At 42.9% G+C, this 13286-nt stretch overlaps 6 non-coding genes across 6 annotated transcripts; 2 read left to right on the top strand and 4 right to left on the bottom strand.

Moving 5' to 3' along the window:
• Positions 1 to 1103: 1103 nt before the first annotated feature.
• TRNAM-CAU (transfer RNA methionine (anticodon CAU)) lies at positions 1104 to 1176 on the top strand. The gene has a single exon. It is a non-coding gene; the product is annotated as a tRNA-Met (tRNA).
• Positions 1177 to 3197: 2021 nt separating this feature from the next.
• On the bottom strand, positions 3198 to 3269 carry TRNAE-UUC (transfer RNA glutamic acid (anticodon UUC)). Its single transcript has one exon. It is a non-coding gene; the product is annotated as a tRNA-Glu (tRNA).
• A 90-nt stretch (positions 3270 to 3359) lies between these two features.
• On the top strand, positions 3360 to 3432 carry TRNAT-CGU (transfer RNA threonine (anticodon CGU)). Its single transcript has one exon. It is a non-coding gene; the product is annotated as a tRNA-Thr (tRNA).
• Positions 3433 to 8860: 5428 nt separating this feature from the next.
• TRNAE-UUC (transfer RNA glutamic acid (anticodon UUC)) lies at positions 8861 to 8932 on the bottom strand. Its single transcript has one exon. It is a non-coding gene; the product is annotated as a tRNA-Glu (tRNA).
• Positions 8933 to 9427: 495 nt separating this feature from the next.
• TRNAE-UUC (transfer RNA glutamic acid (anticodon UUC)) lies at positions 9428 to 9499 on the bottom strand. The gene has a single exon. It is a non-coding gene; the product is annotated as a tRNA-Glu (tRNA).
• Positions 9500 to 11120: 1621 nt separating this feature from the next.
• On the bottom strand, positions 11121 to 11192 carry TRNAE-UUC (transfer RNA glutamic acid (anticodon UUC)). Its single transcript has one exon. It is a non-coding gene; the product is annotated as a tRNA-Glu (tRNA).
• Between the last annotated feature and the right edge of the window lie 2094 nt (positions 11193 to 13286).

Below are 13286 nucleotides of genomic sequence, written 5' to 3'. Positions count from 1 at the left end.
GTCTCGTAATCTGAAGGTCATGAGTTCGATTCTCACATGGGGCACTGGTACCGTGTTTCCTTAACTGATTTTGCCACCATCTTGGCTAGAGAGTCACAGCTCTTTTCCATTCAGTAGCAAAACATCACCAATTGATGGAAGGGGAGCTCCAATGACAAACAGGGATAAAGGCTTGTTGAGTCCCTTAACACCCAGGAATTAAAAGTGAGAGATATGAATGGTTTGAGATATGACATCAAATAAGCTTTTGTGCAAATAAATATCCAAAAAACCTGGTGGTCTGCATTTTTGGCTGCAAAGAGCAGTTCCAACCTAAACTGATTCTGTCTGCAAGGCACGTGTTGGCTTTGGAATGTGGACACTAGTCCCCAAAAAAAAGTCTCTCCCATAGCAGGAATCGAACCAGTCAACCAGGAATACTAACTAAGTCTTTCTCCACATGGTGTAAGCAGTACAGTAAACAGCAAGACAGGTGTAAAAAAAAAAAAAAAAAAAAAAAAAGAGTGTTTTGCTTTGAATACAAAACATCAACATTACAAGAGCTGAAACACGCTACATGGTCAAGGTTTTTGGCACGTCAGTTGAATAATTTGAAGATCATGAGTTTTTTGCTCACACGTGGCATCCTCCTTTTCTCAAGAGATTTTGTCACTAACTCTGAACTTTCCAATTCAGTTCTAAACTGTTTCCGATTAGAAAGAACATGGGAGCCCTAATGACAGACAGGACACATGGCTTGTTGAGTCCCTTGACACTTTTGTGTAAAACTGTGTAGTTGAAAAAGGCTTAAGCTATGAAACAAAAGGAAATCTTTTGCAAAAGTCATAATGCATCGCCAATGTTAAGTATTTTTGTTGCAAAGTGAAAATCTACCAGAAACATTTTTGATTGAAAAACACGTGTCAGTCTTTGAATGGTGGCAGTAGCTAAGATAAAGATGCATTCCCATACCGGGAGTCGAACCCAGGCCACCTGGGTGAGAGCCAGGAATCCTAACCGCTAGACCATATGGGAAAAGATGCACTAATGTCTCAGTGACATTATGAAAAAAATAAGTTTTCTGCTATGCACAATAAACTTCTGCAGATCTGCAGGTACAGCTTGCCTCGTTAGCGCAGTAGGTAGCGCGTCAGTCTCATAATCTGAAGGTCGTGAGTTCGAGCCTCACACGGGGCACTGTTCCCTCCTTTTCTCGAGAGATTTTGTCACCAACTTAGAACTTTTCCATTCAATTCTACAACTTTTTCCATTAGAAAGGAAATGGGAATCCAAATAACTTACCGGACCCATGAGTTGTTGAGTCCCTTGACACTTTAGTGTAAAAAGGGGTGGTTGAGAATGAGTTGAGCTACGAATCCAAATTGAATCTTGTGTGAAGGGTCAGAATGAAGTGCCAAAACGCGGGCGTTCAGCATTTTTGCCTGAAAAAAACAAATCCTACTTGAAATACGTTTGACTAAAAAACACGCGTCAGTTTTTGAATGTTGGCAGCGGTGCAGAAAAGGATGCATTCCCATACCAGTAGTCGAACCCGGGCCGCCTGGGTGAAAACCAGGAATCGTAACCGCTAGACCATATGGGAGAAGATGTACTGCCAGCTCACTTACAATATGAAAAAAAAGAGGTGTACTGCTTTGCACAAGCAACTTCCGCAGATTATTACGTGCATTTTGCCTCGTTAGCGCAGCAGGTAGCGCGTCAGTCTCGTAATCTGAAGGTCATGAGTTCGATTCTCACATGGGGCACTGGTACCATGTTTCCTTAACTGATTTTGCCACCATCTTGGCTAGAGAGTCACAGCTCTTTTCCATTCAGTAGCAAAACATCACCAATTGATGGAAGGGGAGCTCCAATGACAAACAGGGATAAAGGCTTGTTGAGTCCCTTAACACCCAGGAATTAAAAGTGAGAGATATGAATGGTTTGAGATATGACATCAAATAAGCTTTTGTGCAAATAAATATCCAAAAAACCTGGTGGTCTGCATTTTTGGCTGCAAAGAGCAGTTCCAACCTAAACTGATTCTGTCTGCAAGGCACGTGTTGGCTTTGGAATGTGGACACTAGTCCCCAAAAAAAAGTCTCTCCCATAGCAGGAATCGAAACAGTCAACCAGGAATACTAACTAAGTCTTTCTCCACATGGTGTAAGCAGTACAGTAAACAGCAAGACAGGTGTAAAAAAAAAAAGAGTGTTTTGCTTTGAATACAAAACATCAACATTACAAGAGCTGAAACACGCTACATGGTCAAGGTTTTTGGCACGTCAGTTGAATAATTTGAAGATCATGAGTTTTTTGCTCACACGTGGCATCCTCCTTTTCTCAAGAGATTTTGTCACTAACTCTGAACTTTCCAATTCAGTTCTAAACTGTTTCCGATTAGAAAGAACATGGGAGCCCTAATGACAGACAGGACACATGGCTTGTTGAGTCTCTTGACACTTTTGTGTAAAACTGTGTAGTTGAAAAAGGCTTAAGCTATGAAACAAAAGGAAATCTTTTGCAAAAGTCATAATGCATCGCCAATGTTAAGTATTTTTGTTGCAAAGTGAAAATCTACCAGAAACATTTTTGATTGAAAAACACGTGTCAGTCTTTGAATGGTGGCAGTAGCTAAGATAAAGATGCATTCCCATACCGGGAGTCAAACCCAGGCCACCTGGGTGAGAACCAGGAATCCTAACCGCTAGACCATATGGGAAAAGATGCACTAATGTCTCAGTGACATTATGAAAAAAAAAAGTTTTCTGCTATGCACAATAAACTTCTGCAGATCTGCAGGTGCAGCTTGCCTCGTAAGCGCAGTAGGTAGTGCGTCAGTCTCATAGTCTGAAGGTCGTGAGTTCGAGCCTCACATGGGGCACTGTTCCCTCCTTTTCTCGAGAGATTTTGTCACCAACTTAGAACTTTTCCATTCAATTCTACAACTTTTTCCATTAGAAAGGAAATGGGAATCCAAATAACCTACCGGACCCATGAGTTGTTGAGTCCCTTGACACTTTAGTGTAAAAAGGGGTGGTTGAGAATGAGTTGAGCTACGAATCCAAATTGAATCTTGTGTGAAGGGTCAGAATGAAGTGCCAAAACGCGGGCATTCAGCATTTTTGCCTTAAAAAAACAAATCCTACTTGAAATACGTTTGACTAAAAAACACGCGTCAGTTTTTGAATGTTGGCAGCGGTGCAGAAAAGGATGTGTTCCTATACCGGGAGTCAAACCCAGGCCACCTGGGTGAAAACCAGGAATCCTAACCGCTAGACCATATGGGAGAAGATGTACTGCCAGCTCACTTACAATATGAAAAAAAAGAGGTGTACTGCTTTGCACAAGCAACTTCCGCAGATTATTACGTGCATTTTGCCTCGTTAGCGCAGCAGGTAGCGCGTCAGTCTCGTAATCTGAAGGTCGTGAGTTCGATTCTCACATGGGGCACTGGTACCGTGTTTCCTTAACTGATTTTGCCACCATCTTGGCTAGAGAGTCACAGCTCTTTTCCATTCAGTAGCAAAACATCACCAATTGATGGAAGGGGAGCTCCAATGACAAACAGGGATAAAGGCTTGTTGAGTCCCTTAACACCCAGTAATTAAAAGTGAGAGATATGAATGGTTTGAGATATGACATCAAATAAGCTTTTGTGCAAATAAATATCCAAAAAATCTGGTGGTCTGTATTTTTGGCTGCAAAGAGCAGTTTCAACCTAAACTGATTCTGTCTGCAAGGCACGTGTCGGCTTTGGAATGTGGACACTAGTCCCAAAAAAAAAGTCTCTCCTATAGCAGGAATAGAACCAGTCAACCAGGAATACTAACTAAGTCTTTCTCCACATGGTGTAAGCAGTACAGTAAACAGCAAGACAGGTGTAAAAAAAAAAAAGAGTGTTTTGCTTTGAATACAAAACATCAACATTACAATAGCTGAAACACGCTACATGGTCAAGATTTTTGGCACGTCAGTTGAATAATTTGAAGATCATGAGTTTTTTGCTCACACGTGGCATCCTCCTTTTCTCAAGAGATTTTGTCACTAACTCTGAACTTTCCAATTCAGTTCTAAACTGTTTCCGATTAGAAAGAACATGGGAGCCCTAATGACAGACAGGACACATGGCTTGTTGAGTCCCTTGACACTTTTGTGTAAAACTGTGTAGTTGAAAAAGGCTTAAGCTATGAAACAAAAGGAAATCTTTGGCAAAAGTCATAATGCATCGCCAATGTTAAGTATTTTTGTTGCAAAGTGAAAATCTACCAGAAACATTTTTCATTGAAAAACACGTGTCAGTCTTTGAATGGCGGCAGTAGCTAAGATAAAGATGCATTCCCATACCAGGAGTCGAACCCAGGCCACCTGGGTGAGAACCAGGAATCCTAACCGCTAGACCATATGGGAAAAGATGCACTAATGTCTCAGTGACATTATGAAAAAAAAAAGTTTTCTGCTATGCACAATAAACTTCTGCAGATCTGCAGGTACAACTTGTCTCGTTAGCGCAGTAGGTAGCGTGTCAGTCTCATAATCTGAAGGTCGTGAGTTTGAGCCTCACACGGGGCACTGTTCCCTCCTTTTCTCGAGAGATTTTGTCACCAACTTAGAACTTTTCCATTCAATTATACAACTTTTTCCATTAGAAAGGAAATGGGAATCCAAATAACTTACCGGACCCATGAGTTGTTGTGTCCCTTGACACTTTAGTGTAAAAAGGGGTGGTTGAGAATGAGTTGAGCTACGAATCCAAATTGAATCTTGTGTGAAGGGTCAGAATGAAGTGCCAAAACGCGGGCATTCAGCATTTTTGCCTGAAAAAAACAAATCCTACTTGAAATACGTTTGACTAAAAAACACGCATCAGTTTTTGAATGCTGGCAACGGTGCAGGAAAGGATGCGTTCCCATACCAGGAGTCGAACCCAGGCCGCCTGTGTGAAAACCAGGAATCCTAACCGCTAGACCATATGGGAGAAGATGTACTGCCAGCTCACCTACAATATGAAAAAAAAGAGGTGTACTGCTTTGCACAAGCAACTTCCGCAGATTATTGCGTGCATTTTGCCTCATTAGCGCAGCAGTTAGTGCGTCAGTCTCGTAATCTGAAGGTCGTGAGTTCGATTCTCACATGGGGCACTGGTACCGTGTTTCCTTAACTGATTTTGCCACCATCTTGGCTAGAGAGTCACAGCTCTTTTCCATTCAGTAGCAAAACATCACCAATTGATGGAAGGGGAGCTCCAATGACAAACAGGGATAAAGGCTTGTTGAGTCCCTTAACACCCAGGAATTAAAAGTGAGAGATATGAATGGTTTGAGATATGACATCAAATAAGCTTTTGTGCAAATAAATATCCAAAAAATCTGGTGGTCTGTATTTTTGGCTGCAAAGAGCAGTTTCAACCTAAACTGATTCTGTCTGCAAGGCACGTGTCGGCTTTGGAATGTGGACACTAGTCCCAAAAAAAAAGTCTCTCCCATAGCAGGAATAGAACCAGTCAACCAGGAATACTAACTAAGTCTTTCTCCACATGGTGTAAGCAGTACAGTAAACAGCAAGACAGGTGTAAAAAAAAAAAAGAGTGTTTTGCTTTGAATACAAAACATCAACATTACAAGAGCTGAAACACGCTACATGGTCAAGGTTTTTGGCACGTCAGTTGAATAATTTGAAGATCATGAGTTTTTTGCTCACACGTGGCATCCTCCTTTTCTCAAGAGATTTTGTCACTAACTCTGAACTTTCCAATTCAGTTCTAAACTGTTTCCGATTAGAAAGAACATGGGAGCCCTAATGACAGACAGGACACATGGCTTGTTGAGTCCCTTGACACTTTTGTGTAAAACTGTGTAGTTGAAAAAGGCTTAAGCTATGAAACAAAAGGAAATCTTTTGCAAAAGTCATAATGCATAATGTTAAGTACTTTAGTTGCAAAGTGAAAATCTACCAGAAACATTTTTGATTGAAAAACACGTGTCAGTCTTTGAATGGTGCCAGTAGCTAAGATAAAGATGCATTCCCATACCGGGAGTCAAACCCAGGACACCTGGGTGAGAACCAGAAATCCTAACCGCTAGACCATACGGGAAAAGATGCACTAATGTCTCAGTGACATTATGAAAAAAAAAAGTTTTCTGCTATGCACAATAAACTTCTGCAGATCTGCAAGTACAACTTGCCTCGTTAGCGCAGTAGGTAGTGCGTCAGTCTCATAATCTGAAGGTTGTGAGTTCGAGCCTCACACGGGGCACTGTTGCCTCCTTTTCTCGAGAGATTTTGTCACCAATTTAGAACTTTTCCATTCAATTCTACAACTTTTTCCATTAGAAAGGAAATGGGAATCCAAATAACTTACCGGACCCATGAGTTGTTGAGTCCTTTGACACTTTAGTGTAAAAAGGGGTGGTTGAGAATGAGTTGAGCTACGAATCCAAATTGAATCTTGTGTGAAGGGTCAGAATGACGTGCGAAAACGTGGGCGTTCAGCATTTTTGCTTGAAAAAAACAAATCCTACTTGAAATACGTTTGACTAAAAAACACGCGTCAGTTTTTGAATGTTGGCAACTGTGCAGAAAAGGATGCATTCCCATACGGGGAGTCAAACCCGGGCCACCTGGGTGAAAACCAGGAATCCTAACCGCTAGACCATATGGGAGAAGACGTACTGCCAGCTCACTTACAATATGAAAAAAAAGAGGTGTACTGCTTTGCACAAGCAACTTCCGCAGATTATTACGTGCATTTTGCCTCGTTAGCGCAGCAGGTAGCGCGTCAGTCTCGTAATCTGAAAGTCGTGAGTTCGATTCTCACATGGGGCACTGGTACCGTGTTTCCTTAACTGATTTTGCCACCATCTTGGCTAGAGAGTCACAGCTCTTTTCCATTCAGTAGCAAAACATCACCAATTGATGGAAGGGGAGCTCCAATGACAAACAGGGACAAAGGCTTATTGAGTCCCTTAACACCCAGGAATTAAAAGTGAGAGATATGAATGGTTTGAGATATGACATCAAATAAGCTTTTGTGCAAATAAATATCCAAAAAATCTGGTGGTCTGCATTTTTGTCTGCAAAGAGCAGTTCCAACCTAAACTGATTCTGTCTGCAAGGCACGTGTCGGATTTGGAATGTGGACACTAGTCCCAAAAAAAAAGTCTCTCCCATAGCAGGAATCGAACCAGTCAACCAGGAATACTAACTAAGTCTTTCTCCACATGGTGTAAGCAGTACAGTAAACAGCAAGACAGGTGTAAAAAAAAAAAAAAAGAGTGTTTTGCTTTGAATACAAAACATCAACATTACAAGAGCTGAAACACACTACATGGTCAAGGTTTTTGGCACGTCAGTTGAATAATTTGAAGATCATGAGTTTTTTGCTCACACGTGGCATCCTCCTTTTCTCAAGAGATTTTGTCACTAACTCTGAACTTTCCAATTCAGTTCTAAACTGTTTCCGATTAGAAAGAACATGGGAGCCCTAATGACAGACAGGACACATGGCTTGTTGAGTCCCTTGACACATTTGTGTAAAACTGTGTAGTTGAAAAAGGCTTAAGCTATGAAACAAAAGGAAATCTTTTGCAAAAGTCATAATGCATCGCCAATGTTAAGTATTTTTGTTGCAAAGTGAAAATCTACCAGAAACATTTTTGATTGAAAAACACGTGTCAGTCTTTGAATGGTGGCAGTAGCTAAGATAAAGATGCATTCCCATACCGGGAGTCGAACAAAGGCCACCTGGGTGAGAAAAAGGAATCCTAACCGCTAGACCATATGGGAAAAGATGCACTAATGTCTCAGTGACATTATGAAAAAAAAAAGTTTTCTGCTATGCACAATAAACTTCTGCAGATCTGTAGGTACAACTTGCCTCGTTAGCGCAGTAAGTAGCGCGTCAGTCTCATAATCTGAAGGTTGTGAGTTCGAGCCTCACACGGGGCACTGTTCCCTCCCTTTCTCGAGAGATTTTGTCACCAACTTAGAACTTTTCCATTCAATTCTACAACTTTTTCCATTTGAAAGGAAATGCGAATCCAAATAACTTACCGGACCCATGAGTTGTTGAGTCCCTTGACACTTGAAAAGGTACAAAGGAGGGCAACAAAATTAATAAAGGGAATGGAGGGACTGCAATACCCTGAGAGGTTGGCAAAACTAGGACTATTCAGCTTGGAAAAGAGAAGGTTGAGGTGGGACATAATAAATGTGTACAAATATGTTAGGGGACAGTATAGAGATCTTGCCCGGGATTTGTTCAAAAGGAGGGATATTATAGTAACAAGAGGGCACTCACTAAGACTGGAAGAGAAAAGGTTTCAGCACCAGCATAGTAAGGTGTTCTTTACGGTAAGAGCAGTGAGAATATGGAATTCACTGAGTGAGGAGACGGTAATGTCGGATTCACTACACCAGTTCAAGAGGGGACTGGATGCATTTCTAGATACCAGGCAGATTTCAGCATATACTTAAAAATAAAATAAAATAGTAGGTTGATACAGGGATTTATTCTGACTGCTGGTTTCAGAGTCGGGAGGGAATTTTTCCTCAGGTGAAGATTGGCTAAATCATTTGGGGTTTTTGCCCTCCTCTGGATCAACTTTAGCAATTACAGAACTAACAGGTCGAACTTGAGGGACGCAAGTCTTTAATCGGCTTTACAAACTATACTATACTATACTTTAGTGTAAAAAGGGGTGGTTGAGAATGAGTTGAGCTACGAATCCAAATTAAATCTTGTGTGAAGGGTCAGAATGAAATGCCAAAACGCGGGCGTTCAGCATTTTTGCCTGAAAAAAACAAATCCTACTTGAAATACATTTGACTTAAAAACATGCGTCAGTTTTTGAATGTTGGCAACGCTGCAGAGAAGGATGCGCTCCCATACTGGGAGTCGAACCCGGGCCGCCTGGGTGAAAACCAGGAATCCTAACCGCTAGATCATATGGGAAAAGATGCACTAATGTCTCAGTGACATTATGAAAAAAAAAAGTTTTCTGCTATGCACAATAAACTTCTGCAGATCTGTAGGTAAACTTGCCTTGTTAGCGCAGTAGGTAGCGCGTCAGTCTCATAATCTGAAGGTCGTGAGTTCGAGCCTCACACGGGGCACTGTTCCCTCCTTTTCTCGAGAGATTTTGTCACCAACTTAGAACTTTTCCATTCAATTCTACAACTTTTTCCATTAGAAAGGAAATGGGAATCCAAATAACTTACCGGACCCATGAGTTGTTGAGTCCCTTGACACTTTAGTGTAAAAAGGGGTGGTTGAGAATGAGTTGAGCTGCGAATCCAAATTGAATCTTGTGTGAAGGGTCAGAATGACGTGCGAAAACGTGGGCGTTCAGCATTTATGCCTGAAAAAAACAAATCCTACTTGAAATACGTTTGACTAAAAAACACGCGTCAGTTTTTCAATGTTGGCAACGGTGCAGAAAAGGATGCGTTCCCATACCTGGAGTTGAACCCGGGCCACCTGGGTGAAAACCAGGAATCCTAACCGCTAGACCATATGGGAGAAGATGAACTGCCAGCTCACTTACAATATGAAAAAAAAGAGGTGTACTGCTTTGCACAAGCAAGTTCCGCAGATTATTACGTGCATTTTGCCTCGTTAGCGCAGCAGGTAGCGCGTCAGTCTCGTAATATGAAGGTCGTGAGTTTGATTCTCACATGGGGCACTGGTACCGTGTTTCCTTAACTGATTTTGCCACCATCTTGGCTAGAGAGTCACAGCTCTTTTCCATTCAGTAGCAAAACATCACCAATTGATGGAAGGGGAGCTCCAATGACAAACAGGGATAAAGGCTTGTTGAGTCCCTTAACACCCGGGAATTAAAAGTGAGAGATATGAATGGTTTGAGATATGACATCAAATAAGCTTTTGTGCAAATAAATATCCAAAAAATCTGGTGGTCTGCATTTTTGGCTGCAAAGAGCAGTTCCAACCTAAACTGATTCTGTCTGCAAGGCACGTGTCGGCTTTGGAATGTGGACACTAGTCCCAAAAAAAAAGTCTCTCCCATAGCAGGAATCGAACCAGTCAACCAGGAATACTAACTAAGTCTTTCTCCACATGGTGTAAGCAGTACAGTAAACAGCAAGACAGGTGTAAAAAAAAATAAAAAAAGAGTGTTTTGCTTTGAATACAAAACATCAACATTACAAGAGCTGAAACACACTACATGGTCAAAGTTTTTGGCACGTCAGTTGAATAATTTGAATATCATGAGTTTTTTGCTCACACGTGGCATCCTCCTTTTCTCAAGAGATTTTGTCACTAACTCTGAACTTTCCAATTCAGTTCTAAACTGTTTCCGATTAGAAAGAACATGGGAGCCCTAATGACAGACAGGACACATGGCTTGTTGAGTCCCTTGACACTTTTTTGTAAAACTGTGTAGTTGAAAAAAGCTTAAGCTATGAAACAAAAGGAAATCTTTTGCAAAAGTCATAATGCATCGCCAATGTTAAGTATTTTTGCTGCAAAGTGAAAATCTACCAGAAACATTTTTGATTGAAAAACACATGTCAGTCTTTGAATGGTGGCAGTAGCTAAGATAAACATGCATTCCCATACCAGGAGTTGAACCTGGGCCAACTGGGTGAGAACCAGGATTCCTAACCACTAGACCATATGGGAAAAGATGCACTAATGTCTCAGTGACATTATGAAAAAAAAAAGTTTTCTGCTATGCACAATAAACTTCTGCAGATCTGCATGTACAACTTGCCTCGTTAGCGTAGTAGGTAGCGTGTCAGTCTCATAATCTGAAGGTCGTGAGTTCGAGCCTCACACGGGGCACTGATCCCTCCTTTTCTCGAGAGATTTTGTCACCAACTTAGAACTTTTCCATTCAATTCTACAACTTTTTCCATTAGAAAGGAAATGGGAATCCAAATAACTTACCGGACCCATGAGTTGTTGAGTCCCTTGACACTTTAGTGTAAAAAGGGGTGGTTGAGAATGAGTTGAGCTACGAATCCAAATTGAATCTTGTGTGAAGGGTCAGAATGAAGTGCCAAAACGCGGGCGTTCAGCATTTTTGCCTGAAAAAAACAAATCCTACTTGAAATACGTTTGACTAAAAAACACGCGTCAGTTTTTCAATGTTGGCAACGGTGCAGAAAAGGATGCGTTCCCATACCGGGAGTTGAACCCGGGCCACCTGGGTGAAAGCCAGGAATCCTAACCGCTAGACCATATGGGAGAAGATGAACTGCCAGCTCACTTACAATATGAAAAAAAAGAGGTGTACTGCTTTGCACAAGCAACTTCGACAGATTGTTACTTGCATTTTGCCTCGTTAGCGCAGCAGGTAGCGTGTCAGTCTCGTAATCTGAAGGTCGTGAGTTCGATTCTCACATGGGGCACTGGTACCGTGTTTCCTTAACTGATTTTGCCACCATCTTGGCTAGAGAGTCACAGCTCTTTTCCATTCAGTAGCAAAACATCACCAATTGATGGAAGGGGAGTTCCAATGACAAACAGGGATAAAGGCTTGTTGAGTCCCTTAACACCCGGGAATTAAAAGTGAGAGATATGAATGGTTTGAGATATGACATCAAATAAGCTTTTGTGATAATAAATATCCAAAAAATCTGGTGGTCTGTAGTGTTGAGCCACCCCCGTAGTGTTCGAGTTCGGTTCGGTTCGTCGAACACCCGTGTGTTCGCCGAACTGTTCGTCGAACACCTTCGAACACCGTTAAAACCAATGGCAGGCAAACAAAAACACATAGAAACACATAGAAAACACCTTCAAAGGTGTCCAAAAGCTGACAAACTGCTCAGAAGACACAACTAACACATGGAAAAGTGACAAGTGCATATAGTCATGCGAAAAGAAAAGAGGTGGAGGAGTAATAGGAGGGGGAGACACAGATATAGGCATGTCATGCCCTTCTAAAATCCAAAAAGTGAGAAGCCGAGACGGCCAGTCCGCTCCTGCCCGTGCCACCTCCGTGTCGCCGGGTTTGTGCCAGAGCCGCGGTGAACCCTGACGGCCAGCCCCCCTCTCCCAATACTGGTGCCTGTCCGCTGGTGGGTCGAGCGAGCCCCCCTGTGGTGGAGTCAGCTCTAAGCTTTTTAATTTAAATTGTCCCTCTAATTTGAATGAATACACTTTAAATCCATTTACAAGGATCTATTGGAGGCCAAGTCTCATGCCAGCAGCCGCGTAATTCCAGCTCCAGTAGCGTCCACTAAAGCTGCTGCAGTTAAAAAGCTTTTATAAGGATCGAGCTCGGCTGTCCACCGCAAGGCATCCTAGTGCCAGTCCCAGCCCCTATGCCTTGGGGTGCCTCCTGATGCTCTTCACTGAGTATCCCGTGGTCCCGAAGCATTTCCTTTGAAAAAATTAAGTGTCCAAACTACAGGTGGTGTAGCTTGCTTAACAGCCGGGATAATCCGCTGACTAGCAGACACTGCTACTAGGCACAAAGTATTTCCTGGGCTAGATGCAGTTAAAAATTTGTAAGTAGATACTCTCGTTGGATGCTGAGAAAGCATTCCATAGAGTCTCCTGGCACGCCATATATGATTCTCTTAAAAAGCTTGGGGTAGGGGTCTAGGGGACCCTTTTATAGCCAAAATCACGGCCCTGTATCACAATACGTCACCTAGGCTGAAGATAAATGGAACTGTAGCACCGAGGGCTCGGTTGCTACAGACGTATTGCACCTCACCCAGAGGTGTGATATCTCACTCTCAGATAAGGATGGAGTGTGGATCAGGACCCGACACCTGCATGCATTACACCACATTGCCGTGGGGCAAGGCAACCAATATGCCCCTGAGATGGGCACGACAGTCCCTGTCCCTGGCTGGAGTGGGGGGAGGGAACACTGAGGAAGGGGAACCCTGCAGTGCAGGAGCAGGGAGGAAGCAGTTCCTGGGTGCATTGAGAAGGGAGTATAAAAGGTGGGCACCATCTTAGTTCAGTGCAGAGAAGTCTGAGCAGAAGTGGCAGGGAGCAGGGGCTCTGCATGAGCTCTGCTCCGGAGGCGGGCCTAGTAACAGAGGCCCAGGCCTGCAAGAGGGAGAAGGAAGGAAGAGGAGCGGAGAAGGCTCCAGGAACGAGGAATGAAGGGATCCCAGGGGTGCGGACGGGCGAGTCGCCACTGCACGCCCGAATCCACCTGCGTGGAGGGGTCAGGCCAAAGGGGGAGACCGGTCCCCGAACTAGTGGAGGCAGGAAACGACCCTCAGCTAGAAACCGGAGGCTCTGACATTTTATGTGGCGCAGCCCCTTGCTCCACCCGCTAGGAAGGCACCACATAGGGTCAGGGAAACTGGCGCCAAGT

Source organism: Phyllobates terribilis, unplaced genomic scaffold, assembly GCF_046119375.1.
Source record: "Phyllobates terribilis strain yellow unplaced genomic scaffold, ASM4611937v1 Scaffold_11__3_contigs__length_659146591, whole genome shotgun sequence".
NCBI lineage: Eukaryota > Metazoa > Chordata > Amphibia > Anura > Dendrobatidae > Phyllobates > Phyllobates terribilis.
Note: the sequence above shows the minus strand (reverse complement) of the source record. Positions and strands in the feature narration are given on the sequence as shown.